This window comes from Hibiscus syriacus, unplaced genomic scaffold (assembly GCF_006381635.1).
Source record: "Hibiscus syriacus cultivar Baekdansim isolate YM2019G1 unplaced genomic scaffold, ASM638163v2 tig00112407_pilon, whole genome shotgun sequence".
Taxonomy (NCBI): domain Eukaryota; kingdom Viridiplantae; phylum Streptophyta; class Magnoliopsida; order Malvales; family Malvaceae; genus Hibiscus; species Hibiscus syriacus.
In genome coordinates this window covers 495949-523591 of record NW_024063324.1, presented here as the reverse complement: position 1 = coordinate 523591, position 27643 = coordinate 495949, and the positions used below count along the sequence as shown (strand labels likewise).

General features: G+C 35.1%; 1 pseudogene; it reads left to right on the top strand.

Annotated features, from left to right (window-relative positions):
* The first annotated feature begins 120 nt into the window (after nt 1–120).
* LOC120179169 lies at nt 121–27548 on the top strand (annotated as a pseudogene).
* The last annotated feature ends 95 nt before the right edge of the window (nt 27549–27643 follow it).

Below are 27643 nucleotides of genomic sequence, written 5' to 3'. Positions count from 1 at the left end.
TTAGTTCACTTCCCGCCATTTTCTCTACTCATCTCTCGAGTTTTCGCTGCACTCATCTTGATTCTGTTTTCTCTTTCTCAATTCCTTGGAACTGAATGCTCGCTTCGTTAATCTCATCTCTTTCGCTCTACTTGTCTTTCTCGTCCCTTCAACCATCTCATTCCTCCCATTTTCTCCCTTTCAGTTCCTACTAAGTCACATTTCTTTGGCCCCAAACCCCTTTCTCTTTCCTTCTTAAACCCCTACTCCAACATGTCTTCTCGCTCCTCCGCCTTCGACGCTCTCATGTCCGGTGCTTGCCGTTTGGCGGGTAAAAAGAACCCTTCCTCTGCTTCTTCTCCCACCAAGAAACGCAAGTCTCTGTCACCCACATCAAACCCTAATCCTAAACCATGGACGACTCAACTAAAGTCAAACCCGAACCTGAAATCTCCAGTGATAGAATTGAAAAACCCATTAAAGATTCGCCCAAACCCAATTTAGTTGAGACTGATAAACTCCTGGATTCGAAGAAGACAAAGGCAACTGGCGAGGTCTCCGAGAGAAATGCGGAGTTGAAAGGGAAATTTGGGTTACTGAAGAAGAAGCCAACGGATTTTGATTCGAAAATAATGGCGTGTTGGGAGAAAGGAGAGAGGGTGCTGTAAACACTAATTTTTTCATCTAATTTTATTATTATTATTATTAAAATTATCATTATTATTATTATTTAAATAAATATTACAAGGCCCAACTCTGGCCCATTTTATAAAACCCGGATGGCCCAAAACGGTTCAGGCCCAAGCCTAACCCTAATGATACAGGGTTTGTATCATCTCATCTGCTCCCAGCCGCCATCAATTCACAGCAGTTAGATCTGGCCATGATCCAATGATCCTGGTGCTTTCAAAAGTAACCCTAGGGTTATGATAACCCTAGGGACCACGTGGCACCGCCTCCACGTCCAGTCGCTTTACCGACGCTGCTGCTGCCACGCCTCAAGTCTCGCCGAGCTTTCTAAAAAGGCCAGCTGCCCCTCCACGTCTCTTGCTCTATGGTGAGTCACCACTATAGCCATGGTGACTCACCGAAAGTTACCCATCAGACCGATCCGAGAGCCACACCGTCGATTGCTATAAAAGCCATCGACCACCTGCAAAAAAAAAGGAAGAGGGCAACCAACAGCAAACCCAAAATAGAGACGAGCAACAGGAGCGACAGACAACAACGAGGAACACAAACCAACAGTGAAGAGAGCAGAGCGAACCCACAACACAGCAACCAGAAATAAAAATAAAAGAGAAGAGAGGAGAGGAACTTGCTCTATCGTCGGAGAGCCCCAAACATCGGTGGAGAACCGAAACGCCGAAGGTGAAAACGTAGATTTACGATATATTATGGGGTTTAGGTTAAAATAGCCTCAGATCAGGCCTTAGGATGTTTAGATCTATGCTTTGGGGGTATTTTGTAAATTCTGGCCACTGTTCACGATGGCCGGCGGTGGTGACCGGCTGGAGCATGGCTGCCGGTCGGAGATATTTTAGAGAGAAGGCAGAGAAAAAAATTTTCTCTCTCAATTAGAGAGAGAAGAAAAAAGAAAAAATGAAAGCAATGGCCTTAAGGCCGACCATTTAAGGGTATTTATACCCAATATGAAACGACGCCGTTTCATGAGTAGTACTGTGCATTTTGGGTAAAAGGGTAAACCCCGTCTGCAGTGCTCCAAATTTGTGTACTTTGCAATTTAGTCACTGAAATTAATTTTGTATTATTTTAATTTAGCCTTCTAACTTTATTTAGTTTTATTTTAGTCATTAACTACATATATAATTAGGATAAATAATATATTTAGTCCTCTATAATTTTAATATTTTTGTTTTAGTCCCGTATTATTAATTATGGTTAAATTATACTTTTAATGCCCATATTTTATATATTTTGAATTAGGACTCTAGTTTTATAATTTTACATTTTAATCATTAATTTTCATTTTTGACTATGAATTTTTAATATTTTACATTTTAACACTATATTTTTAATTTCTTTTATTTTAATTATTATTTATTTGCAATATTATTTTATTATTACTTTTATATTTTAATTATTGCTTTAATTATTATTTTATTATTATTTTCATCTTAGTCATCTAAATATATATATATTTGTTTCAATAATAATATTTATTTATTTTTAATAGCAAAGAAAATGACAGTCTTAAAGCAACTAGATGTCCTATTCTGGTATTTTAAATAAATAAATATCTTACTTATAAATACCAGAAAATACATATTGTTCTATTTAAATTATTTTCTTAGAAAAATAATCATATTTTAATATTTGTATATTTAATATTAAGAAATTGGTTATCTTAAAGCACCTAGAAGTCATTTTCTGATATTATTAAATAAATAAATATCCTATTTTTATAAATTATATATCCTAATTTATTTTAATTAATTTTATAGAAATATTTTATTAATATTTATTTATTTTTTAATATTAAGAAAAGAGTTGTCTTAAAGCACCTAGAAGCTCTTTTCTGATATTTCTAAGTAAATAAATATCTTATTTATAAATATATATATATATATATATATTAATATATTTTCTTAAAATTATATTAATAAATTTGAAATAACAGGATTATGAATTAAATATATTTTTGAATTTTTAAATTTCCAATAATAGAGACAATTTATAATTAATGAGTACTGATTTTGGGCGTTGTGGGGGTGCTAATCCTTCTCCAAACGTAATCGACCACGAATCTCTTTTTATTATTAAAAAGAACGAATTTTTGGTTAAAACGTAGACCAGTTTATCTTTTAACTGATATTTTCTTAAAAACTCTTTTAAAAGATAATTTTTAGGTATTCGACTTACCTGACCCAAAAGGCCGATGGCAACTCCTTAAATATTTTAAAAACCATTTATTAATATCACTTTTCCCTCCAAGTAAAATTTTCGTGCCCGGACAAAAACCGGTTACGACAGCTTGGCGACTCCGTGGGGACTAGTCAAGCTTTGAAATTAATTATAAATTGTCTCTATAAATTAGAAATTAAAAATTCATATGTATTTAATTTATAATTCTTTTCTTTCAAACTTTTTTATTACTTATGGTTTTCATAATATTTTTATATTCTATTTTATTAATATTTTTATTTTATTTTCAAGAATTAAATTTCATTATTTATTTGTTTGTCAGATGTTTGAACATTTCTCCTCACACACAACATGTGCATTGCGTAACATAAGCTTTATAATCAAGCTTGTCCCTTTTAAGTGGGAGTGAAAGTGATTTCTTCGTGAGAATTTATTCTCCATGTCAGACCTAGCTAGTAGCTTTCGGGGTTTATATGCTCTATGTCTTCATGAGAATTTATTCTCCATGTCAGGCATAAAGAAATGTGTCCCCTCGAATTGAACTCGATCCGCTTAAGTCTGTGGTGGACTAGGATTGAGGGTTTGGTAGCCCAAGAGGGCACCAACAAGGACAATTCGAGTACCTTTACTCCTAGAACTGAAACCCTGCATATAATAAACCCTAGAAATTCCTCCTAATTTAAGACAATACTGAAGCCATGTCCGTATGTGTACACAAAGGAGAAATAAACTCTAGCTTTTAATTTATTTTATTTTCTGAATAAATGCATGCGAACTAGAAATCATGCAGTTATGTTAATTTTTCCAAACAAAGCAAGCAACTAGAAAGCATGAGGTTAGGAGTTATACCTTGATAGATAGGATTTTTTCTTTTAATTGGTACTAACCAATTTGTTTTTTCCTTTCTCGTTTTTATTTTTCATACATTTTGTTTTGCTCTAATTTTTTTATATTGGTTTATTGTGCTTGCATTGCATGATCATAGTATAATTAAAAGGTGTTGACTTGAAAGACTGTTCATCAAATTGGAAAGAAATTGTAAATGGACAAAAAGTTTTATGCTCAAACAAAATATGACGCAGCCAAGGAAAGACATCATGAGGAAATTCCGAGGATGGAAGCGAGTAATGCTCACAGAGATCCTGTTATATTAATACCAAAAGTATTACACAAAAATCCTTCCAGATTGATATCAAAAGCAGTCTACGGTAAGAACGTCAGTCGGGGCATTTAGAATAAAGGAGGTTTTTATGAAGCTCAAGCATGCTATTTGAAGGACTTGAAGGACCAAAACAAGAAATTGAGCACATGAGTAGAAACCATGTATGAAGATTTCCAAAAGATCAGTCAAGCCTTTCAAAAAGCTGGCATAGGAAATACTCCAGAAGAATGGATAACAGGGGTTACCAAACTGAAAAAGAACTGCAACATATATGAAGATCTTATCCAAGATCTTCTTGGACATAAAGGTTCTCTTTCAAGGGAAAATGAGCAACTCCGAGAATTGACACAAAAGATGAAGGAAAAAGAGAATGTCAGGGAAGAAGCTGCAGTCCATACAAGCAATATTGCCCATAAGCTGATAGACCAAGCTGACTTTACAAGGAATTGAAGCAGACCGATAATTCAACTGTTGAGCATGAATGGAAATTAACTTGGCTTTAGAGAAGTTAGGAGGGAAAGTTATACCCTATATGTAAAGTTTTGTTGAAGATAGGACTGAAAGTTGTCCCCTATATGTAAAGTTTTGTTTGATGCACAAAAACTTTTGTGCTCAATGAAATCTGTTCTAAGACGATCACTCTTGAGTAACACCTTTTCATACATGCATTTGCTTTTTGTATCTTTACATTTTCATTTATACTTTTATGTTTGCTTTTGTATTGCACAAATTTGCATTTTTATTGTTACATTCACATATTTACATTTTCATTTGTATTTTGTATTTTTCATTTTTACGTTTGTATTTATATTTTGCATTTTTGCATTTACATATTTACATAATTACATTTTATTTCAAATTATTTTACATGCATTTAATCATGAAAACATGGGAATAATTCGGGGAGGATTCCATAACAGAATTTTTGAAATCAAAGTGGAGCTAAACTTAGTCTTCCTAAAGAAGGATAATAGCCATGAATGAGATTTTAACAAGGGTTGGTAGAATCGAGAAACTACAAGAGAATTTATTGAGACAACAAGAGATGACTAATCAAGTAAAAAAGTTCCACGATGATTCAAAGGAACAACTAACCAAATTGATGGACCTGGTGAATATTGTAATCCACAGAGAGAGGATCCTGTTGAAAAAGATTTGAATAGGATTATGAATGATATAGCTGATGCAATAGAAACAAATGACCAAGAACTTGTCAAGAGATGTGGAAATTCGATAAATCTCCAAAAATCGGGTATGACCCCAGAAAATGCGACAAAGATCAAGTTGAAGAGAAGCATGGAATAAATTTCAGTGTCATTGAAGAAAGCTAAACAAAGCAAACATCTAGATCATCAGTCACAAGGTCTTCAAGAAAGCAAAGTAAACAATTGTAATGTGACAGTGATGTCAGGGGAAATTCTACCCAAGTTTCCTTCAGTTTCATGCAACAAGTTATATCATGAGTTACTCAAAGCCCATCTTACTGGCCCATGTCAGGCTAAGCCTTTGTTGCCAGGCTAAGCCTTTGTTGCCTCCTTACCCGAGATGGTATAATGAGAAAGTCTTTTGTGAATATCATGCTGGAATCCGAGGACACTCCATAGAGAATTGTGGTAACTTCAAATGACAAGTTCAAGACCTTTTGGTTCATAAAATCATAAGAGTGGATGTTAACAGTCAATCCATTTTGATCAAACAATTGGGATTCAAACCCCAAAATGAAGTTAATAAGGTCAAGGTAAATAAAGATCATACAATAGAAGATATTGAAAAGAAAAAGGACAAAATTGAGGAATATGAAGTATGTATGACAGATTTAACTCCTGATACTTCTCTGATGCTAAAAAATGAGAAAGAAATGAAAAGAGAGGTAATTCGAGACTGGCCCACAGGATTAAGAATGAATGGGAAAAATGTAACTCTGAAGAAACCTCAAACATTTGTATCAGATTTTCTGAGGACAAGTGAAGCAGTGGGGAATATAAAGAGTTTGGTGAATACTACTCCAATCACAGCTGCAATATGCATTCAGAATCAGAACAAAACTGTCATCACCAAAGGAAGCTGTTATGAATATAAAATTGAGCCCAATTTCTACTCGGGGAAGAAAAAGATGATGATAGAGACTGATCAGGAAGAAGCAAAGACTTGTTCATTTGAGGGTTTATCCAAAGAAGTTGACACAAAAGATGATCAAGAAATGGGGGGCAAATGAGGACAAAAACCTTAGTCCTATTACACACCCAACATTATAATGAGGCATGATAGATAAACAAGTGGAAGTTGATATTTACCATTGCAGTACCTTTCATTTTCAGCATCTTGTTTGAACTTGTTTTTTGTTCCTTTTCTCCTCCTTTTGTACAATAAATAATTTTGTGTTGCTTTTATGGTTATGAGCAAGGAATTAAGTTTTAATCTTGAAATTCTTGGGTATCAAATAGATTAAATATTCTTTTAATTTTTCAATAGTTATAGATCTTTGGCAAGTGGTAAAATTATATCTTCCATATCTCATCCAATGCCAATTACTTAACCATTACCAAAACCAAACCAGACACTACAATTATCTGAGACTCTGAAGAAATGTCTCTACCTATTTTTGAGAGACCAACTCCAGATGTTTACTGGTTTATGATATTACCTTCCACCATATACATGACTTCATAAGTCACACTTTTGTCCTTCCAAATACAAAACCATCATACTGGTAAAACCAAAAGATTTCAAAAGAACCAAACTTTCAATTATCCGTGAATCTTCCTGCAATAACATACGAGATGAGGCATCATGGATCAATTTATTGAAGATAATTTTGAGTGATTTGGGCATACTCAAAGAACAAAAAAGGGATTGATTTAAATAAATATATCATGCATTAATTACATTGTTTTCATGTAAATGAAAGTTAATCTTGAATATTCATCCCCCTGGACATACCTCTTTCTACAAAGACTTCTATGTAGGAGATGACTGAACTTTGTGCACAATTTAAGCATGCAAACTCATTGACATATCACCCAAAGATGAATGAGGCAGTTGAAGGAGAAAATAAGAATGTTAAGAGGATCATTACAAAGACCACTGAAAATTACAAGGATTGGCACGAGAAGCTACATTTTGTCTTATACGCATATCGAAATATTGTTCGAACATCACTGGGGCAATACCTTATTGTTCAGTTTTACCAATTTAAGTTGAGATCCCACCACTTTGTATCTTGAAGGAGGTAAAATTGGAGGAGGTTGAAGGGATCCAAGCTCGATTTGATCAATTAAACCTTATTGATAAGAAGAGATTGAAAGCTATTTACCATGGGTAGATGCATCAGAAAAGGATGATGAAAGATCACAACAAGAAAGTACATCCGAGAGAGTTCCAATAGGGTGATCCAGTTTTAAAGATCTTGCCTATACATAAATATTTCCATGGGAAATGGATGCATAATTAGGAAGGGTCATATGTTGTAAAAAAGGGGCATTTTCCGGAGAAGCATTGATTTTGCCAGAAATAGATGGGAAAGTTCTGAGAAACCAAACAAACTCAGATTCTGTCAAGAAATATTATACTTAAATAAAAAAAGGAAAAAGGGGAAAAAAAGGAAAAAAAGAAAAAATTGAACCAAGATGAGTGACTCATGGAGCCTCAAGTTACAAGATTGATCAAGTACAATTAGTTCAAAGATTCATATTCAATAAGAAGCGCAAGAAATACTGGAGATGAATGAATCTTATGGAAAAATCCCCAGCAAAGCAGACCCAAGTCAAGCAAAACAAGATTAAAGGCATCTAATTAAAAGAGAATATCTTCAGAATTCATTCCGTCTCTCAAAATTGATTTTTATTTGCAAAAATTGGTTTTTAAACTCTTTAATGCATGATAAAAAAAATGATAAAAGGGGGGGTTCAAGATGTAAATTTTGAATAACATCTTGAAACCAAAGGAGGATTCAAGTTAAAACCTGAAAAGGTGGCTCGAATATTAAATGGTGCAACAACGACATGAGAGACGATTTTAAGCTCTTAAATGAAGCACCACACATCCCAAAGATGTTCCAGAGAGTCTAGAAACAAGAAGTATCTCTACGAGATGAGCATAACGATGAAAAGTATCTCTACAAGATTAACATAACAATCATTTCTTCAAGTTAATGAAAGCCCAAAGAGACATATATGCTGGACTAACCTGAGAAACCCTACTTCACCAGAATCAACCTACACCTTAAATCAATCAATAATTTTGACACTTGCCATAGGACTATGATTTTTGAATGATTTAAAAGAGTAGTTGATTTATTTAATATTCATTAATTTCATGTCTTATGATTTGATTCTATTGTGAACCTATAATAGGCAATATTTTACAAAATTCTTTCATTCTTCGATAAAGAAAGGAGAAAAAACATTTTCAAACAGGACATTCTCAAATGAGGAAGGTCCTTGAAGCAAGTTGCATGTTCTACCTTTATTGTAAAAAAAGAAAATGATGCCAAAAAGATGAAGCACTTCACTTTCTTGAAAGTAAATGGTCCAAGAAGCCAGAAAGTCTGGAGAATTGAACTTATGATGCTCTCCTGTGACATTATTAGTAATTCATCAAGAAATATTATCACTTATCTCATGCAGAGGGTAAGCATCACCAGACAAATTATTTTCCCCAGCCATCAATCCATGTTCTCTAGAAGATTACATCACAGAGCTATAAATCCCATAAAGGTGTATTATGGGAATGAACAAGTCCACCATCTGCACTCTGGTTATACTGTGATACTAGTTCAGATCTTGATGCATCATTGTTGCCTCTTCCATGTTGATTATTTTCCTTGTCAGGATTATATTCATTATGTCCTCCAGAAGATTGTTGAACTTAAATTTGATATTGGAACAGATTCTACACTTGTATGCCTTTCATATTGGGTAACATTGGTTACAAGATTCAAAAAGTAAAGATAACAAGTTTTACTATCAACTAAACTTTTCTATGGTTCGGGAAGAGTCGGATATAACAGTGAGTATCTGGGAACAGCAGAAGATACAATCACTATAACATTCATTGCAAGAAAATGCACCAACAAAAATCTTCTAGTTCATCCTGATGATGTTTATTTATTCCAGTAAGGTCGTTACACTAGATGCCACCAAAAACAAGGTCGAATTGGCCAAATCTACTCATCAATTGCTCCAACCGATCACCATTCAGTTATTGTGCATCTGTTTTCAAATATATGCCAAGACAGTAGAAGGCAACCTTTGCATAACTGATCCTAGAGAAAAGAGACAGGACATTAATACCACCGGGGAACATGTTTATAGCAGATCCTCTTCCTCATATATGGTTTTTAGGGAAACCTAAAAGCATTTCCACCTCATCAGGTTTAAATGGAACATATTTATTCCTTCCAACCCATATCAGATTCCATTTTTGGCACTTATCAAGAATATACTTCTGGACACTCGAAGGTGGCTCATCGTCATAAGCTTCAAGAGCCTTACGAATCCTTTCTGTCAATTTGGCCCTTCATGTACATGTTTGTAAACAGTTCAATTTTGTTCTTGGATCCCAAGAATGAAACCATTTTTTGTCAATGGAAAAACATCATGTATGGTGTGTGGAGGAATCGATATAGGAGGAAATTTGTTCTCAATTGGCAGATTATGAATATAGCCCCTTTTCCGTGCAACAGCACAAGAATACTTCGAATATACAAATTCTGGCTCTAAATCGTATAAGTACCATGATATTTCGGTCCAAACACCAACTGGAGCAAGTAACACATTCTCGTAGTAGAAATAAGAAGTCCCAATAATATCTTCTAGAAGTGTTCTTTGAGTTATCTGATCTGGTTCGTAGAAACCCCAAAACCAATCGTTGGATTTAAAAGATGACCTACATGATCGTCTTCATTATGAAGCTTCTTTTCAAGCTTCCTCTGCTTCTTCCTTTTTCAAAAATCATAGCTCGAGTTTCGCCTTTTCTTGTAATTAGGTCATTGCATAATGGATTTATATCTTCTACCGGAAGAAGGGCCTCAGCAGCTTTAGCCATTTGAGCAGCACATATAAAATCTATCAACTCTACAATTGATAAATCTGGACCACATCTCTCCATGGCTATTGAAGTCTCAGCCTCTGAGTACCCCATTTTCATCAAGTATAACAGTTTATTCTCCTCATCAGAATCAGAATTCAGGATTTCCTTGATATCAGAAGAACTATCAATATCTGTGAAATATCCTAAAAGATCGCTTTATAATCAGATGAGTAGTTATCAGAATCAACATGTTGCATGGAAAAGTATATTCCAGAAATAGCCTTTACTGAAAACAAGGTTCACTATGCCGACCTGGAATGAATCACCAAGCAATTTATACCACTCTGTCCGACTAGATCTCTCCAGATCCAAAAAATGGGCACCTCATTCAGAAGAGATACATATCTCAGACATTTCAGTCAGAATGATTGATTACTTCTTAAGTTTTTGACAACATGAAGAGAATTCCTCAAGTTACTTGATAACCGTTATTTAGTGACATCAGAATGAGAGTATTCAAGATAAACAGATTTGAGGCACGGATAAAGTCGCAAGTACCCACAACAGTGTATTGTCAAAATTGGACCTCGTGGGGATCGTAATATTCAAATCAAACAAACATTGAGAGTGAATCAGAAGTAAAATATTGGGTCATCTCGAAAGCCCATTTCAAACATAATTGATTCATGTGGGGCATTCTGAAGGCCCACGTCAGCATGAATATTTGGGCCTTTTTGAAAGCTCACATCAACAAGAAGCAAATGCTGGGGCATGCTGAAAGCCTATTTCAAACATAATCAGGAATATTGATGTATTTTGAACGTTCATATCAGTAAATGCTGGGGCATGCTGAAGGCCCACATCATCATGTGTTAAAGATCATTGATTTGAGTAAATATTTCCAATGAGACAGAAATATATGAAGAATGAAAATGGTGAAACAGTGACAGTCGAGCTGACTATACATAATTGCTTCATTCATCAGGCAGTTACATTAAGGTCCTGTTGTTGAACAAATATCTACTCAGCGAGTATGGTTTCAAATACCCAATCTTCTTAACCATGTGTCACATGACAACATGTTCTTTGTTAAGCGACATCACGATTACATAAATAAAGATTGTCCCCAGGTAGACTACTTCATCCAGGGTTCAGTTCCTCAAAATCTCAACTTTGAATTTTATATTCTGTGTGTCGGTGATGATTAGAAATATTTCTTTGAGATTCCTGACAATTAGTTTCAATCATGCTGTTGAGGCTACAAAATCGTTTTTCACATCAGTTTTGCTTACTTGATGACATTGAAGAGAGAGGCTCGGCTTACGTACATTACCCTTATTCCCATTGTTATTGGGGTTATCATTGCCAGTCAAGATGAACTGAGTTTTCATCTATTTGGTTTATCATGTGTGTTTCATCTACAACTCATTACGGAAGAAAACGTAATTGATATCACACTTGCCCTTGCCCGAGATGATATCAAGATCAGTTGGTATCTCTTATTCAATTCAGCACTAGCATATTTTGTGAATTTGACCAACGTTTTGGTCATGAAATGCACCAACATCTCACTTGTATTCCCCCTGAGTTTTGTTCTCAAATGGTCTTCTGACATCATATAAAAGCTTTGAATACTGTGCAAAGAACTTCATTGATCAGAAATCTATGTAAAAACCACAGAAAATGATAAATGTGTTGTCAAATGCTTTACGAACATCTGGCCAGAAGCCACAAGAAATGATGAATGTGTTATCAAATGTTTTACGAACATCTGTGCAGAAACCACGAGAAAGGGTGAATGTATTATCACATGTTTTACGAACCAGTGATTATGGTGCTGAACCAATGTTGCTATCATATGGTGTTTTCATTTATTGATCTAAAATAAAGTTTGACTTCTTCAACCCCAAAGTCAAAAGAGAGATATGATAAAGATTTCTTTCCACAGAAGGGAAGCAGAAATTTTAACAACAAGAAACTAGTGGAGCCAACTAATGATTGAACGATAGGTTGTTGTTAAACATCTCGACATGATATGGTCCAAGTTGCCTTGTTCGAGATCCCATTAGATTTGGAGACATGAAATAAATTAGGATAAATCCTTCTTATGATGTGTTTCAAGAGTCAAATCAGAACAGACGTTGTTATCCTAATTAATTTCTGTTGAGTCAGACATATCTACATCTACATTCTTCAAAGATGATAGATTTTCTCTTTAAAGATGATAGATTTTCTTTTCAAAGATAAGATTTATTGGATTTCTACACAAGTCCCGACTAAGAAAGTTGATGTTATCAAAGACAAAATGGGGCATCAAGGTCATAATTCTAACTACGGCAAGAGTTCCATAGACGAAACATTTCTTCTAAGATTTTCATGAAACAAATGAAGAAGCCACAAAAATATACAGATTGATCAGATGATTCTTCATAAATATGGCATAGGTTGCTACACTGATATCCAAAGGTAACCCTGGCAATAAAAGATCAAGTGAAGGAAGACCAAGTTAACCACTTTGAAGTCAAATGAAGATTGCATCAACATTCATGCATTCATAAGAACATCATTTACACAATAGACAATGCATTATATTGATACATCTGATTGCATTCAAACATGAAACTTTACAGATCTTCGTATAAACAAGAAGATTCACGATGAAAAATACCTTAGAAGAAGAAGGTAGAATTCAAATCACATCAAAAGACGCAAACATCTGAAGAATAGATGGACGCAATCCATAGAAGAAGCATTATTTTGAAATGGGGCATGTTACCCAATCAAAAAATTATTTCAATGAGAAAATGATTTCCAAAGTTTCTCATTTAATCTTTTATGAAAATGAAATTGTTGAATAGTAAGAAAACGATTTTCAAAGTTTCTTACTTAGTAAACTATTTCCCACATCTGTAAGCCCTTCAGTGCATGATGTTTTCAAAACCTTCGGGTCATCTGTAAGCCCTTCAGTGCATGATGTTTTCAAAACCTTCGGGTCATCTGTAAGCCCTTCAGTGCATGATGTTTTCAAAAACCTTCGGGCCATCTGTAAGCCTTTCAGTGCATGATGTTTTCAAAAACCTTTGGGTCATCTGTAAGCCCTTCACTGCATGATGTTTTCAAAAACCTTCGGGTCATTTGTAATCCCTTCAGTGCATGATTTTTCAAAGCCTTCGGGTCATCTGTAAGACCTACAGTGCATGATGTTTTCAAAACCTTTGGGTCATCCATAAGACCTACAATACAGGATGTTTTCAAAACCTTTGGGTCATCCATAAGACCTACAATGCAGGATGTTTTCAAAAAAGCCTTTGGGTCATCTGTAAGACCTTCAGTGCAAGATGTTAAAGCCTTCGAGCCATTTTTAAGACCTCTGGGCAAAATGTTTTTAGCATTTTCATCCTAATCAATAGAAGTCAAATGAAAAAATTATTGTCTTTTCGTCTTTGCTCTATTTTTGTTAACATAAGAATGAGCAAAGAGGGGCAGCTGTAAACACTAATTTTTTCATTTCATTTTATTATTATTATTATTAAAATTATCATTATCATTATATATTATATATTATTATTATTATTTAAATAAATATTACAAGGCCTAACTCTGGCCCATTTTACAAAACCCGAATGGCCCAAAACAGTCCAGGCCCAAGCCTAACCCTAATGATATAGGGTTTGTATCATCTCTCTGCTCCCAGTCGCCATCAATTCACAGTTGTTGGATCTGGCCATGATCCAACGGTCCTGATGCTTCCAGAAGTAACCCTAGGGTTATGATAACCCTAGGGACCACGCTGCATCGCCTCCACGTCCAGCCGCTTTGCCGACGCTGCTGCTGCCACACCTCAAGTCTCGCCGAGCTTTCTAGAAGGCCAACTGCCCCTCCACGTCTTTTGCTCTATGGTGAGTCACCACCATAGCCATGGTAACACACCGAAAGTTACCCATCAGACTGGTTCGAGAGCCACACCGTTGATGGCTATAAAAGCCATCGACCACCTGCAAAAAAAAGGAAGAGGGCAACCAACAGCAAACCCAAAACAGAGACGAGCAACAGGAGCGACAGACAGTAACGAGGAACACAAACCAATAGCGACAGAGAGTAGAGCGAACCCACAACACAGCAACCAGAAACAAAAATAAAAGAGAAGAGAAGAGATGAACTTACTCTGTCGTCGGAGAGCCCCAAACGTCGCTAGAGAACCGAAACGCCAAAGGTGAAAATCGTAGATTTATAATATATTATGGGGTTAAAATAGCCTTAGATCGGGCCTTAGGATGTTTAGATCTACGCTTTTGGGGTATTTTGTAAATTATGGCCACTGTTCACGGTGGGCGACGGTGGTAACCGGTTAAAGCATGGCTGCCGACCGGAGATATTTTAGAGAGAATGCAAAGAAAAAAAATTTCTCTCTCAATTAGAGAGAGAAGAAAAAAGAAAAAATGAAAGCAATGGCCTTAAGGCTCACCATTTAAGGGTATTTATACCCAATATGAAACGACGCCGTTTCATGAGTAGTACTGTGCGTTTTGGGTAAAAGGGCAAACCCCGTCTGAAGTGCTCCAAATTTATGTACTTTGTAATTTAGTCACTGAAATTAATTTTTGATTATTTTAATTTAGTCTTCTAACTTTATTTAGTTTTATTTTAGTCATTAACTGCATATATAATTAGGATAAATAATATATTTAGTCCTCTATAATTTTAATATTTTTGTTTTAGTCTCGTATTATTAATTATGGTTAAATTATACTTTTAATGCCCATGTTTTATATATTTCGAATTAGGACTCTAGTTTTATAATTTTACATTTTAATCATTAATTTTCATTTTTGACTATGAATTTTTAATATTTTACATTTTAACACTATATTTTTAATTTCTTTTATTTTAATCATTATTTATTTGCAATATTATTTTATTATTACTTTTATACTTTAATTATTGCTTTAATTATTATTTTATTATTATTTTTATATTAGTCATATAAATATACATATATATTTGTTTTAATAATAATATTTATTTATTTTTAATAGTAAAGAAAATGACAGTCTTAAAGCAACTAGATGTTCTATTCTGGTATTTTAAATAAATAAATATCTACTTATAAAAACCAGAAAATACATATTGTTCTATTTAAATTATTTTCTTAGAAAAATAATCATATTTTAATATTTATATATATTTAATATTAAGAAATGAGTTGTCTTAAAGTAACTAGAAGTCCTTTTCTGATATTCTTAAATAAACAAATATCCTATTTTTATAAATTATATATCCTAATTTATTTTAATTATTTTTATAGAAATATTTTATTAATATTTATTTATTTTTTAATATTAAGAAAGTAGCTGTTTAAAACACCTAGAAGCCCTTTTCTGAAATTTCTAAGTAAATAAATATCTTATTTATAAAAATAAATATATATATATATATATATATTAATATATTTTCTTAAAATTATATTAATAAATTTGAAATAACATGATTATGAATTAAATATATTTTTAAATTTTTAAATTTCTAATAATAGAGACAATTTATAATTAATGAATATTAATTTTAGGCGTTGTGGGGTGTTAATCCTTCACCAAACGTAATTGATTACAAATCCCTTTTTATTATTAAAAAGAACGAAATTTTAGTTAAAACGCAGACTAATTTATCTTTTAACTAATATTTTCTTAAAAACTCTTTTAAAAGATAATTTTTAAGTATTCGACCTACTTGACCCAAAAGACCGATGGAGACTTCTTAAATATTTTAAAAATCATTTATTTACATCACTTTTCCTGCTAAGTAAAATTTTCGTACCCGGACAAAAACCGGTTACGACAGGTGCCGTTTTTGTTTCTAATATGTTGAGGGCTGTTATTGATATCACACCGGATGATTTGGTGGCGACGGTTTACTTGGCAGCAAATAAGATTGTTCCGGCGCATGAGGGGGTTAGAGCTGGGCATCGGAGATGCCTCCATTATCAAGGCCATGGTCGAGGCCCGTGGGAGGACTGAACCACAGATCAAGAGTGCGTACAAGGTATAATTTTACTTTCCTCTTTATTTTTGGGGTTTGATTAAAGCTTGCTAACATATGAACTTGCCATTTAATTGTGTTGATTTACTATTTGACAGCAAAAAGGGGACCTGGGCCTTGTTGCACAAGGTAGTCGTTCATCTCAATCAATGATGCGCAAGCCTGATCCAGGGTTTCAAATCGTGGTCGCAGTCGCGTTTTTGGTTATTTCGGATTTACTGTGATTGCGGCCGTCGCGGGTGCTATTGCGGCCGTCGCGGGTAACTCGGACGGCGGCAAAATCACTATATCGCGGACAAAATCGCGGTCGCGGACCGTTTTTTGAAACCCTGGCCGGATCCATTAACTGTTGTCAAAGTATTTGATTCCTTTAGGCTAATTGCTAAGGTTCACCATGTTCTTTCCCAAATGCAATTAGTTTACTATAGAAGGATTCATCCAGTTCCAGTAAACTCTATAACTTAATCTTTGATCTTGACATCCGTGGTTCAAATGGCTGTTTAGTTGCCTTGCATTAGGTGAATGCCCTGCATGCGCCCATCTTTGAACGTGGAAATCCACTTTGACATAACAATTGAAATTTTACACCGTTTTGTTGTCATATGTTGTTCACTTGGTATACACAATACATGCATTAGTAGGTGAACTACTTCCAGTGTTACTATTGCTAATGCACTTATAATTCTTGTGGCCTTCTGCAGTACAGCCTTGCCCAATATGTAGGGAAGAGAATGCATTAATTATTGGTTCTTGTTGGTTTATATTTATTCATTTAATGTTATGGATTTCCCCTTTTTTGGCCTGCTTATACAGGAATCTGGAAAGGATAAGTCAGGAAAAGGAAAAGAATCGTATCAAGGCACTTCTTGTTGCTGCAACTGACTGTGAACCTCTATTTTTGATTTGTCTGCTTCTGGTTGTAACTAGGAAATAAATTTAGTACTAGTTTATAGTTTGATCCTTGATTCTATGATTTCTCACAGACATCTTGCAGACAAAGTTGCGGATTGGATTTTCAGAGCAGACTCTGTTAGCTGCATTAGGACAGGCTGCTGTATATAATGAACAACATTCTAGACCGCCTCCAAACATTCAGTCTCCATTAGAGGAGGTAACTCAATTTTATAGATGAAGAAATTTAACATTATACTTTTCTTGAATCATCAATGTAGCTATCAGCTCAATGCATCATGTGTTTTGTAGTTCATTTGTATGAATTGCATTATAAGATTCCAAAAAGTTATTGAAAGCACGATACCACATTAGGACAGGCTGCTGTATATAATGAACAACATTCTAGACCGCCTCAAAACATTCAATCCCCATTAGAGGAGGTAACTCAATTTTATAGATGCAGAAATTTAACATTATACTTTTCTTGAATCATTAGTGTAGTCTATCAGCTCAATGCATCATGTGTTTTGTAGTTCATTTGTATGAATTGCATTGTAACATTCCAAAAAGTTACTGGAAACACGAGGCTTCATTAGGACAGGCTGCTGTATATAATGAACAACATTCTAGACCGCCTCCAAACATTCAATCCCCATTAGAGGAGGTAAATCAATTTTATAGATGCAGAAATTTAACATTATACTTTTCTTGAATCATCAATGTAGTCTATCAGCTCAATGCATCATGCGTTTTGTAGTTCATTTGTATGAATTGCATTATAAGATTCCAAAAAGTTAATTAAAGCACGAGGCTTAGATGTACATCAAATGACATGTCATCGATTTTAGAGGTGAGGAAAACTTTGCTTGATGTGTTCTGATATTTCATCAGTATTCTTGGGAGGTAGGTTAGAGATTAAAGCTGATTAAGATCTTTGTAGACTGATAGTGGTGAAGGGGCAACAGGTATTGGCTAGTGCAACAAGTTGTCATCTATCAAGGATTTGCACTTTTTACCTTAATTTGCTGCTTGCTAGCTTTTTTTTTTGGCATAGCTGGATGTTGAGGATTCACATTTAGCTCTTCCATATTGATCTTAACTAATGCACTGCTATTTATCTTTGATGGCTCTCATGTAGGCTGCTAAGATTGTCAAAGTTTTTTCCATCCTTCCAGTGTATGATAAAGTAGTCCCCGCACTTTTGAGTGGCGGTGTATGGGATCTTCCAAGGACTTGTAGCTTTACACTAGGTGTCCCTATTGGACCTATGCTAGCAAAGCCCACCAAAGGTGTTGCTGAGATTGGAAATAAATTCCAGGATATTGACTTTGTATGTGAATATAAATATGATGGGGAACGTGTACAGGTAACGGTTTGAAGTGCTACTTGTTTCTTTGTTTTTGTTAGTGTCCATACATGATACAACATGTGGAGGCAAAAAAAATTCTTCATGCCTTTTGTAGATTCACTACATGGAGAACGGTTCAGTTGAGATATATAGTCAAAATGCTGAGCGGAACACTGGAAAGTTTCCTGATGTTGTTTCTGCAATTTCTAGGTAGACCTCTATTAGTATTATGGTAACTTGTTCAGTTGATTTGTGCTACTTATTTCTTATGTTTGTTGATTACAGGTTTCTTTGCCTCCCCTGCACCAAAGAAAGCATACTGGCCAAAACTTATCTTCTAGAGGTTCCTTGCAATGCATGTTAAAAAAGTTTCTATTTAATCAAAGCCCAGCTATTGCATAGTGGTTTGACTGTCCAAAATATATTGGTAGTAAAAAATTGTACTAATGGTCATAACTTAAGTTATAGGTATTTTCCTGCTATTGTTAAGGTGGTATCTACTATTGCAAGTTTCTTTACTTCTCTTTTGTAAAAAGATATGATTTGCTGGAATTATCTAAAGAATACCTAATTAAAACTTTATGGCTGGCATTGGCTTATATGTGAAGATTCAATATTGGCATTAGATGTTACGAATCCTGACAAGGAGCTTGGCAATCGAGATAACCGCACTTCTATTATACAATTATATCCCCTCAAACTCATTTGGGTGCTTGTACACAATTCTAGCATGCTACTGCTTCGGCAATGTTGGTTTAGTTGCTAAAATTTGCTTTCTTCTGTAGATTCAAGAAGTCCTCTGTAAAATCATTTGTTTTGGATTGTGAGCTTGTTGCTTATGATTGAGTTTAGAAGAAAATTTTAGCCTTTCAGGTAATGTCTTTAGAATTATTGTGTAATGCTGGTTTATTTTGTGTACCACTTCATTTGTCTCCAAAATACTATAATACTATATATTAGTTGGTGATCCTTCAACAATCAAAACACACCATAATTTTTTATGGTTTGAAATTGGTGTTTAATTTCAAAAAAAGGCTAGTGAGAGAAGCGGAGAATCCAGGTGATTTAAAAAAAAGTTCATGTTTTGAAAATCTCATCCACGTTCCCGGTATCACTATTTTCACAACCCATCAGTTGGCCCCCGCTTCGTAGTCGCGCCATTCACCATTTATAAGTTTCGATCGTCGCTCGCCGGAATCGGAAAAGGAAGATAAAGTTACCATTCGATCTCTCTATTCACCTCGAACATGGATCTGACGATGGTTTTTTCAAACTCGAAATAGATCGGCGTAGATCTAGAAGAACTTCGCATCTCCCGTTGTCTGAAGAATCTCTCCTCGACGAATCGACAACGTTATAACAACCGACTACGAGTCCCCAGTCCATTTCCTGACTGAAAAAACAAAATTTCTACAGGTAAATTTTAAAGACGCATGCAAAGGTTTTTGGGAGGTCGCGAAGGAAGCTGTACATCAAACTGTTAATGTAATCTTTGAGGATCCTGGAGTTCATTTTTTGTCTGCACGTAATTCGTAGGCACCAAAAACGAAAATGGAAAACTCTTCACCTGGTGATCAGAGATTAAGATCTCAACGCCTACATACAGTCTTCAGACGCCGTGTCGGTTACCACCTCCGATAGTCGTTAACCACCGAAAGTTCAAGGTCAGCTCGCCTCCACGCCAGCAACAAGGATATAGGCTTCGTTTCTTGTGGGACAGTCTACATCACAGTGAATCTACGTCGAGTTTCTTCACATCGGTCGCCATTGCTGGTGGCTTTTGAGGTATAAACAACCTTGGTTGATTCGCTCCGGCTCCAGTAATCCAGACCTGAGCTTGGGTCCCTTCTCCACAAAATCGATCGAGATTAGTTCGACTTGGAATGTATCGATCTCCTTCGGTAGCCGCTGGATCGTCTCGGATCCGAGGTAGGTTGCTCCTAGGGTTATACAATGCCTTCTCACCTTTGGGATTAGCCAACGGAGAGGACAGACTTCGGTTAATGGCTCTCCCTGAGAGATCTGACTAAAAGATGGCAGCTAGGAGGCGACTACGGGTTCTCCAATCACAATTGGATAACAAAACTTGCGTCGATTGTAACCAAAAGAATCCTCAGTGGGCTTCGGTTTCCTACGATGTTGCGAAGGAAACTGTCAATGGTAGGTCTGGTGGGAATCGAAAACAGCCATTGAGCGGTGGAGGTAGTCGGGGACAGGTGAAGTCGAAATTGAGTGAGGAAATGCATTTGAGATCCCAATTGGAGGCTTTGTCAGCGAATGAGGAAAGAGAAATGTCGGATAATGAATCTAGGCCTGATGGTTTGCTTCCTTGACAAGGAGGGAAATATGGGATTGGGAAGATATCTTAAGTAGCGGCATCACCAACTCAATCTACCACATATGTTGACCACGATGGAACAAAGGAGTTTACCACTAAGGGGTGTTCCGATGACAAGTCTACTGAAGTAGTAAGAAGGAGGAGAATCGGGTTTCATAATTGGTGGAAGGAAGGCCACCCAAAAAACAGTAATAGGTATAGAATTGGATACTACACGTTATTTATCGAAAACTTACCAGAGAAGATCCATTGGAAGAGGTTTAGATCTTTATTTTGCACCCATGGTCGGGTTATTGATGTTTTTATTCCAAAAAAAAGAAATTCAAAAGGGGCTCGTTTTGGTTTCATTCGTTTTTCAACAATCGAAGAAGTAAGAAAAGTGATCTTAGAAATGAATGGTTCTCATATTGACGACAGCAAAATTAGTATATCTTTGACTAAATTGAAACCTCAACAGTCTTTTTGGAGAAAGACCTTGACATATATTCACCGTAAGTCTGGGATGGAAGTTTTGAGGAATAATCACTGTGAAGTTGAAGGTGTTGTGGACGAAGATAAACTTCACCTGTTGAGTAATTATCTAGTGGGGTGGTGCAAGGACTTTATCAAAATCGGTAATCTTGCGAGTCAAATGCAAGCCAAAGGCCTCGTTGGTTTCTCGTTAATGAGAGCTACTGGAAATGTAGTTCTAATGATTTTTGAAGACTCTGCTTCATTGAGAAGTGTGAAGAACGATAAATCAGAGACTCTTGCAAAGTGGTTCTCCAGAGTTAAAACTTGGTCAGAGAGTCTGATGGTAGAGTGTCGTCGAGTATGGTTAATTTTCGAGGGGGTTCCTTTTCACGCTTGGAATTGGGATACTTTCAAAAACATTGCAGATAAGTGGGGCAAATTATTAGCAATCGACGAAAGCTGTCAGTCTCCATCATCTTTTGATCGGGCAAAAATTCAAATCCTCACAAAGGCTCATGTGAGAATTCGTGAGTCGTTGGAGCTAAAAGTCGGTGGTAACTCCTTCAAAATCATGGTGCATGAAATTGAGCCTTCCTTCAAACCAAAGTCTTGGGTCCCTGACGAAGTCGATACTCATTAGATCTTGTTTCTTCAATTGGGGCTTAGATTTAGTTCAAATGGTTGTATGTGTTGGTTTTCTTTTGAGTTATATCCTTTTATGTTGTTTTTTTCCTTTTGCTGGAGGTGTAACTTAGAAATAGGGTGATTGATGATGGGGTTTTGTGATTGAGGATGTGAGAGTTTTAGGTGATTTTGGTTTGTTGTAATGGTGTATACCCCCATATGAGGGTATTTCGTGTTGTCAAATGCGAGGTTTCAAATAGCGGAGCGCAAACGTGATAGCGGCCGCTATTTCGCGTTAGCGTCATTGTCCGATACGTTATTGTCCAAAATAGCGGTGAAGCGAAATCACACTGATAGCGGCTGATTGCGGCCGCAACTTAACGTGTAACGGTCGATCACGATGATAGCAGAGCGCTATTTCCGTTATTTCCCGTTATTCCAAATCAACTGCTGAAAGCCATAGATTTTTTGGGTTTTAGAGGGAAGAATAGAGCTTGGAAGGAAGAAGAAAAGAAGGAAAATGACCAGACCCATACCTGTTTTTTGGACAACAAAGAGGGGAAACATGCGAACATGATGTTCTAATTGATGATTTTTCAACAAAGAAATAACAAGGGAAGCTTTCAACAACACATGTACAAGAAAAAAATGAAGCTTTTTGATGAAAATCACAAACAAAAAATAAACATGGGAGTCCAATTTTCTGATTTTGCTGTGTATCTCTGCTTCCTTATCTCACGCAGAGATAGAAGAAGAAGGGGCTTGGGGATTTAATAATTTTTATTTTATTTATATTTTAGATTTAAATATTTTTTCACTTTTAATTTTTTGGGTTTGGACCAAAAGAAATCCCAATAAATTAATAAGATTTGGGTTACATGTTATGGGTTTTTTTTGTTGGGTTTATTTTAGTTTTGTGAGTTTTAAATTTTAATATGTTGTTTATGGTAAGTGAATAATAATAGATAATTTTATGGGTTAATTTTTTAAATGATTATGATTTATTTTAAGAGATTGAATGTTGAATTTAAATTTTATACACTTAAATTATTTTTATTATATATTAATTTATGCAATAAACTTACTTTTTTTCACTGTTAGTAAATGTTTATTATATTTTGTATTATATTATTGATAATAGAAGTAATGAATTGTTTTATATTTATAAATTCTAATTTTAATTTTATGTTTCTTGTATAATATTTATAAGAATTTATAAATAAAAATAATTAATGATGGTAAAAATTATGCTCATGTATTAATAAAAGTTTTTAGAAGTTCATAAGTGTTAGAAAACACTCTAAATGTCATTAAAATTGATTTTTTATAATTATAATTATAATTTATTATATTTTGTAATAAGTTGTGCGAATTAAAAAATTTCACGTCCGTGATACCCTCAGTGACCGCGATAGCATCCGTTACGTCCGCGATCGTGATAAACGCAATGCGACCGAAAACGCGGCCGCGGCCGCAGTTTGAATCCTTGGTCAAATGTATTGGGTATTCTATTTAATAAACTATGAGGTACTTTTTTCTTCCTTCCAATATTCGTTAACATACTTCTTAGTATGTGGATGAATACGAAGAGAGTTTTTTTAATGAGACCTCCAACTTTTATTAAAAAAAATCAAAACACACCGTCTTACTATCTGACATAGTGACATTTCACTATTATCATATTTCTCAAATGCTTGTATTAGTCTTGTATTGTAAAACTTGCCATGTTTTGTCACTGTTAACCGTTGATTAATTCCTTTTGGATGTTATGAAAGATGTTTGCTGTACTAGTCTGATATGCATGGTTTCTCAAGGCGACATTGTTGACGTTATGTTTTCTGATATGCAGATCCTTAGTTCAAGAGCACGGAAAAATGTGGTAGAGAGCGAAATCAAAGTGGATGTGTGCATATTTTCTTTTGATGTCTTATATCTTAACGGGCAAAAACTACTTCATGAACAACTTAAAGTTCGTAAAGAGGTATGTGTTATGCTACAACATTTATGGTTCTGGAATTTTTGGTAATAAATGTAATTTTTGTTAGGATTTACGAAGTGCTTGTATCACTACAACAACATATATCTTTTCTAAAGTGTTTATACCATCATATTTATCTCAAATGCCAAAATTTCAGTTGTATTAGTGTTAACAGGAATTCACTATTAAGATTCGTGTTATGCAACAAGGAGACAAAGTTGGGCCGCATGGTTGAGTTTGAGTAATTGATTGGGAGTGTTATTTATGTTGAGGAAGTGTTTATCTCGTCCACTGCATATCAGGTGCCCTATTCAATTCACTAGGGTCTTCTACTTTGTCCTTTGCAGATGCTTTATAATTCATTTGAGGAAGAGGCTGGATTTTTTCAGTTTGCAACAGCCTTAACATCAAATGATCTTGAGGAGATTAAAAAATTCCTTGATGCTGCTGTTTTTTCAAGGTGTTTGTTTGATTCTTCCAGAAACTTTTAGCTGGATGCTGGAATGAGCCCTGACAAATATTGTAAAAGAAAATCAGGAAAATCATCTTATTTTTTCCCATCAAGTACTTTGGGTTTCTATGATGCTAATCAGTCTTATTTTTCAGTTGTGAGGATTTAACTATCAAAACATTGGATAGAGATGCTACATATGAGCCATCGAAGCGGTCACTCAACTGGCTAAAATTGAAGAAAGACTACATGGAAATGTAAGGTGTTAGAAATGATTGGTTATTGGTGCAAATACGATCAGGTATTATTTTGTGCGTATGCAACTATTGATGTTTCTCTGTTCCATGCAGTGTCGGAGACACATTAGATCTAGTACCTATTGCGGCTTTCCACGGCCGCGGGAAACGGACTGGTAATCATTTTTGTTTATATATCATATCCGATGAATGGAGCTTGTATATAGTTTTCTTATGCCATTTGTTTAATTGATTCTTTTGTGTTGACGGTGCAAACATGTTTATCCTTAGGCATCTATGGTGCCTTCCTCTTGGCATGTTACGATGAAACAAATGAAGAGTTCCAGAGCATCTGTAAAATTGGTTAGTAACATATTGATTGTTTTTCCAGCTGATAATCCATAGTCCCACCTTCCTTCTATCTTCTCTCTTTAATGCTCAATAGGTACTGGATTTTCTGAAGCACAGCTTGAAGAACGTTCTTCAAGTCTCCGTTCTAAAGTGATTCCTGAATCAAAGGTTTGTCTCCTGATATTGTGTTGTAAGAAAAGAATTTGTGAGCAAATTTATCTTTTTGATAAACATACAAATTCTTATTTTTTGTTGGTTACAGTCATACTATCGTTGCAATATAAAGCCAGATGTATGGTTTGAGACTTCAGAGGTAAAGTTGCACTTCTTTGAGTATCTTTTCGTGTTAAAGAATTTGCTAATTGTATGTTCCATGATGACTATGTTCCTGTAGTGGACAAAATTGTTATTTAGTGGAAGGAATATGCTTGCAAGATGCGTCAAATCAAGTAAGGAATGGTTTGGTCAATTGGTTGGGAAGTTGCAGCTTGCCACAGCTGTAGTTAGGATGACTCTCAAGTCTATCCCATAGTAGGGTTGATGGGAAGTGTGCCTTTATTCTCTAATCTGATAGGGCAAAGTACCATTCCTATGCATGTCATACGTCATAAACAGTGACAATGAATTATCAACAGTTTTCTAGATCAGAGTGGTGAACTTTCTCAATTACAGTATTCTTTTGCATGGTGCATGCTTGCAGTATTTGTTATCACAATCTACTCCATGTTCTCCGTTCATCCTGTCTGCCTATGTCTGTGACCTGTAGGGATTTTGTAGTGTGTGATTTTGTTGTTCAATGATTCAATTCTTGTTTCCATTTGATAATTATATACTGAATTTGTGGAACTTTAGTAAATGATTTTCTCAATTCGCATTGTGAACTTACTACTATTTGTTGAAACCTGTGTTTCTGAATGTTCCTCCACAGAATTTATCAACAGTTTTCGTCTCACATCAAAAATTAAATGGTTTCTGTTGAATCAGTTGAGATGATTATTGTTGTGCCCTACAAAATTTATAACAGTTTTTAGATCCTAAATGAATTAAGAATTGTGTTCTGAATTTTTTGTTCCTAAATCTATTGTCATAACGACCTAGGTCTGCGAAACCCCCTTTTGCATTCAATAAATCTGATTATATAAGCTTTTAGGCTATTTCTATTCATTTCAGTAGTTCCTTTTTAAAAAGAAAGAAAGAAAGAAATGTTTCTTGAACTTCTTGCAGGTTTGGGAGGTAAAAGCGGCAGACTTGACCATTAGCCCTGTCTATTCTGCTGCAATTGGGATTGTGGATCCTGCTAAGGTGGGATAAAAGTTGTCACAAGTTGAAGCCTTTTAGTTTTATTAATTTTTTTTATTTTAGTTTATTTCTCAATGTCCTATGTGTATTATTTGATTACTGAATTCTAGGGCTGGGTAACATTATTTTGGATCTTGCAACTGTTTTTTTATCAATGTTTTCTCGGTTAATAGAAAATGAGCTCATCTAATTCCTTGTTATTATTGCTAAAAGGGTATATCTCTCCGGTTTCCCCGTTTAGTTCGCGTTCGAGAAGATAAGACACCAGAGGAAGCTACATCATCTGAGCAGGTGAAGAACGAAGAAGTTCGTCAATTTGTTCGTATGATTTATGGCAGAGCAACAATATGTGTCTATGTGCATGCTTCACTTATTCTCTTTCTGCTTAATTACTTTTCTTGAACATTTTCAGGTCACTGAGATGTATAATGCTCAAAAACACAATCAAACTACTAATGAAGATGATGTTGAGGATGATTGAGCAATTCTGATAAGTGTCTCAATATTTTTCCTCCCCAGGTTGGTGAATGCAATAATTTCGTGTGTGAAGGGACTCGTAGTCTCCTGTTTCTAAACCTTGCAATGTAAATACATATACCCTTCTGCATCCAAGAAGGTTCCTCTTGCTGGATAGGCTAATTCCTTTACCAATTGTCTTGAAATCTAAAGGCTTTCAATACTTTTTAATGCAATTTGCTGCCTATATTGAAAAATCATGTTGGAATTGTTGATAAGTATTGCTTTTGATTTTTGTTTTATCATGTTCATTGTATTAGAGCCTTGGTCTTCCTTTCTAATCTAGAACTTTTGGGGGGAAATGTTTATCTGGGAACGTACTAGTTCTTCTGAGTAGATAATGTCTGCTATGTTTTTGGTCTAGCCTGGAATGATTACCCTTTTTGATGGGAATTATAGAAGTCTTTAGGCATCAGTCTTGACCAGAAACTAACAAGGTAGAGGTCTTGAACTAAATATTGTTCTAGACTCTGCAAATAGAGGACCTAGTAACAAAGACTCAGTCATAACGCGGTGCCACTCATTGGAGGTAGGATTGAGTCTTCAGTCAATTATAACATGCCCTGTGGAGTGGACAATTCACTGAAAAAAAGAAAAAACAGGTTTTTTTTTTCGAATTTTCTGCCTAATTTTTCAATCTAAGTCTTGCATGAACTGAACTTGGATGCAACACACTTTGGTTTTCTGTTAGAATTTGCCTTGAAAATTGAAAATTTCATGGCCGCTCCTGTTTGTTTTACTGCTTGAATACTACAATATTTCCAGTTTCCTCGCGCTTAATCATGACATAGCTTGGAACAGCGAGGTAGCCCACAAATCTTAAACCATGTTCATACTTGAAGGAATGAAAAAAAAAGAAAGAAAATGAAAAGGTGTCATTATCTGTATCTCTTTACTTGCACATTGGGCTTGATCATTTTAGGCTTTGCCGAACATTGATGTAACTGGTAAAAGGCGTCTGGTTAGGGATGCCTACTAGTGTAAGATTTTTATATTAGTGGAAATTCAGTCTGTTTCCTTTAGTGTATTGGATATTACAGATTTAGATATTCCAACTATTAT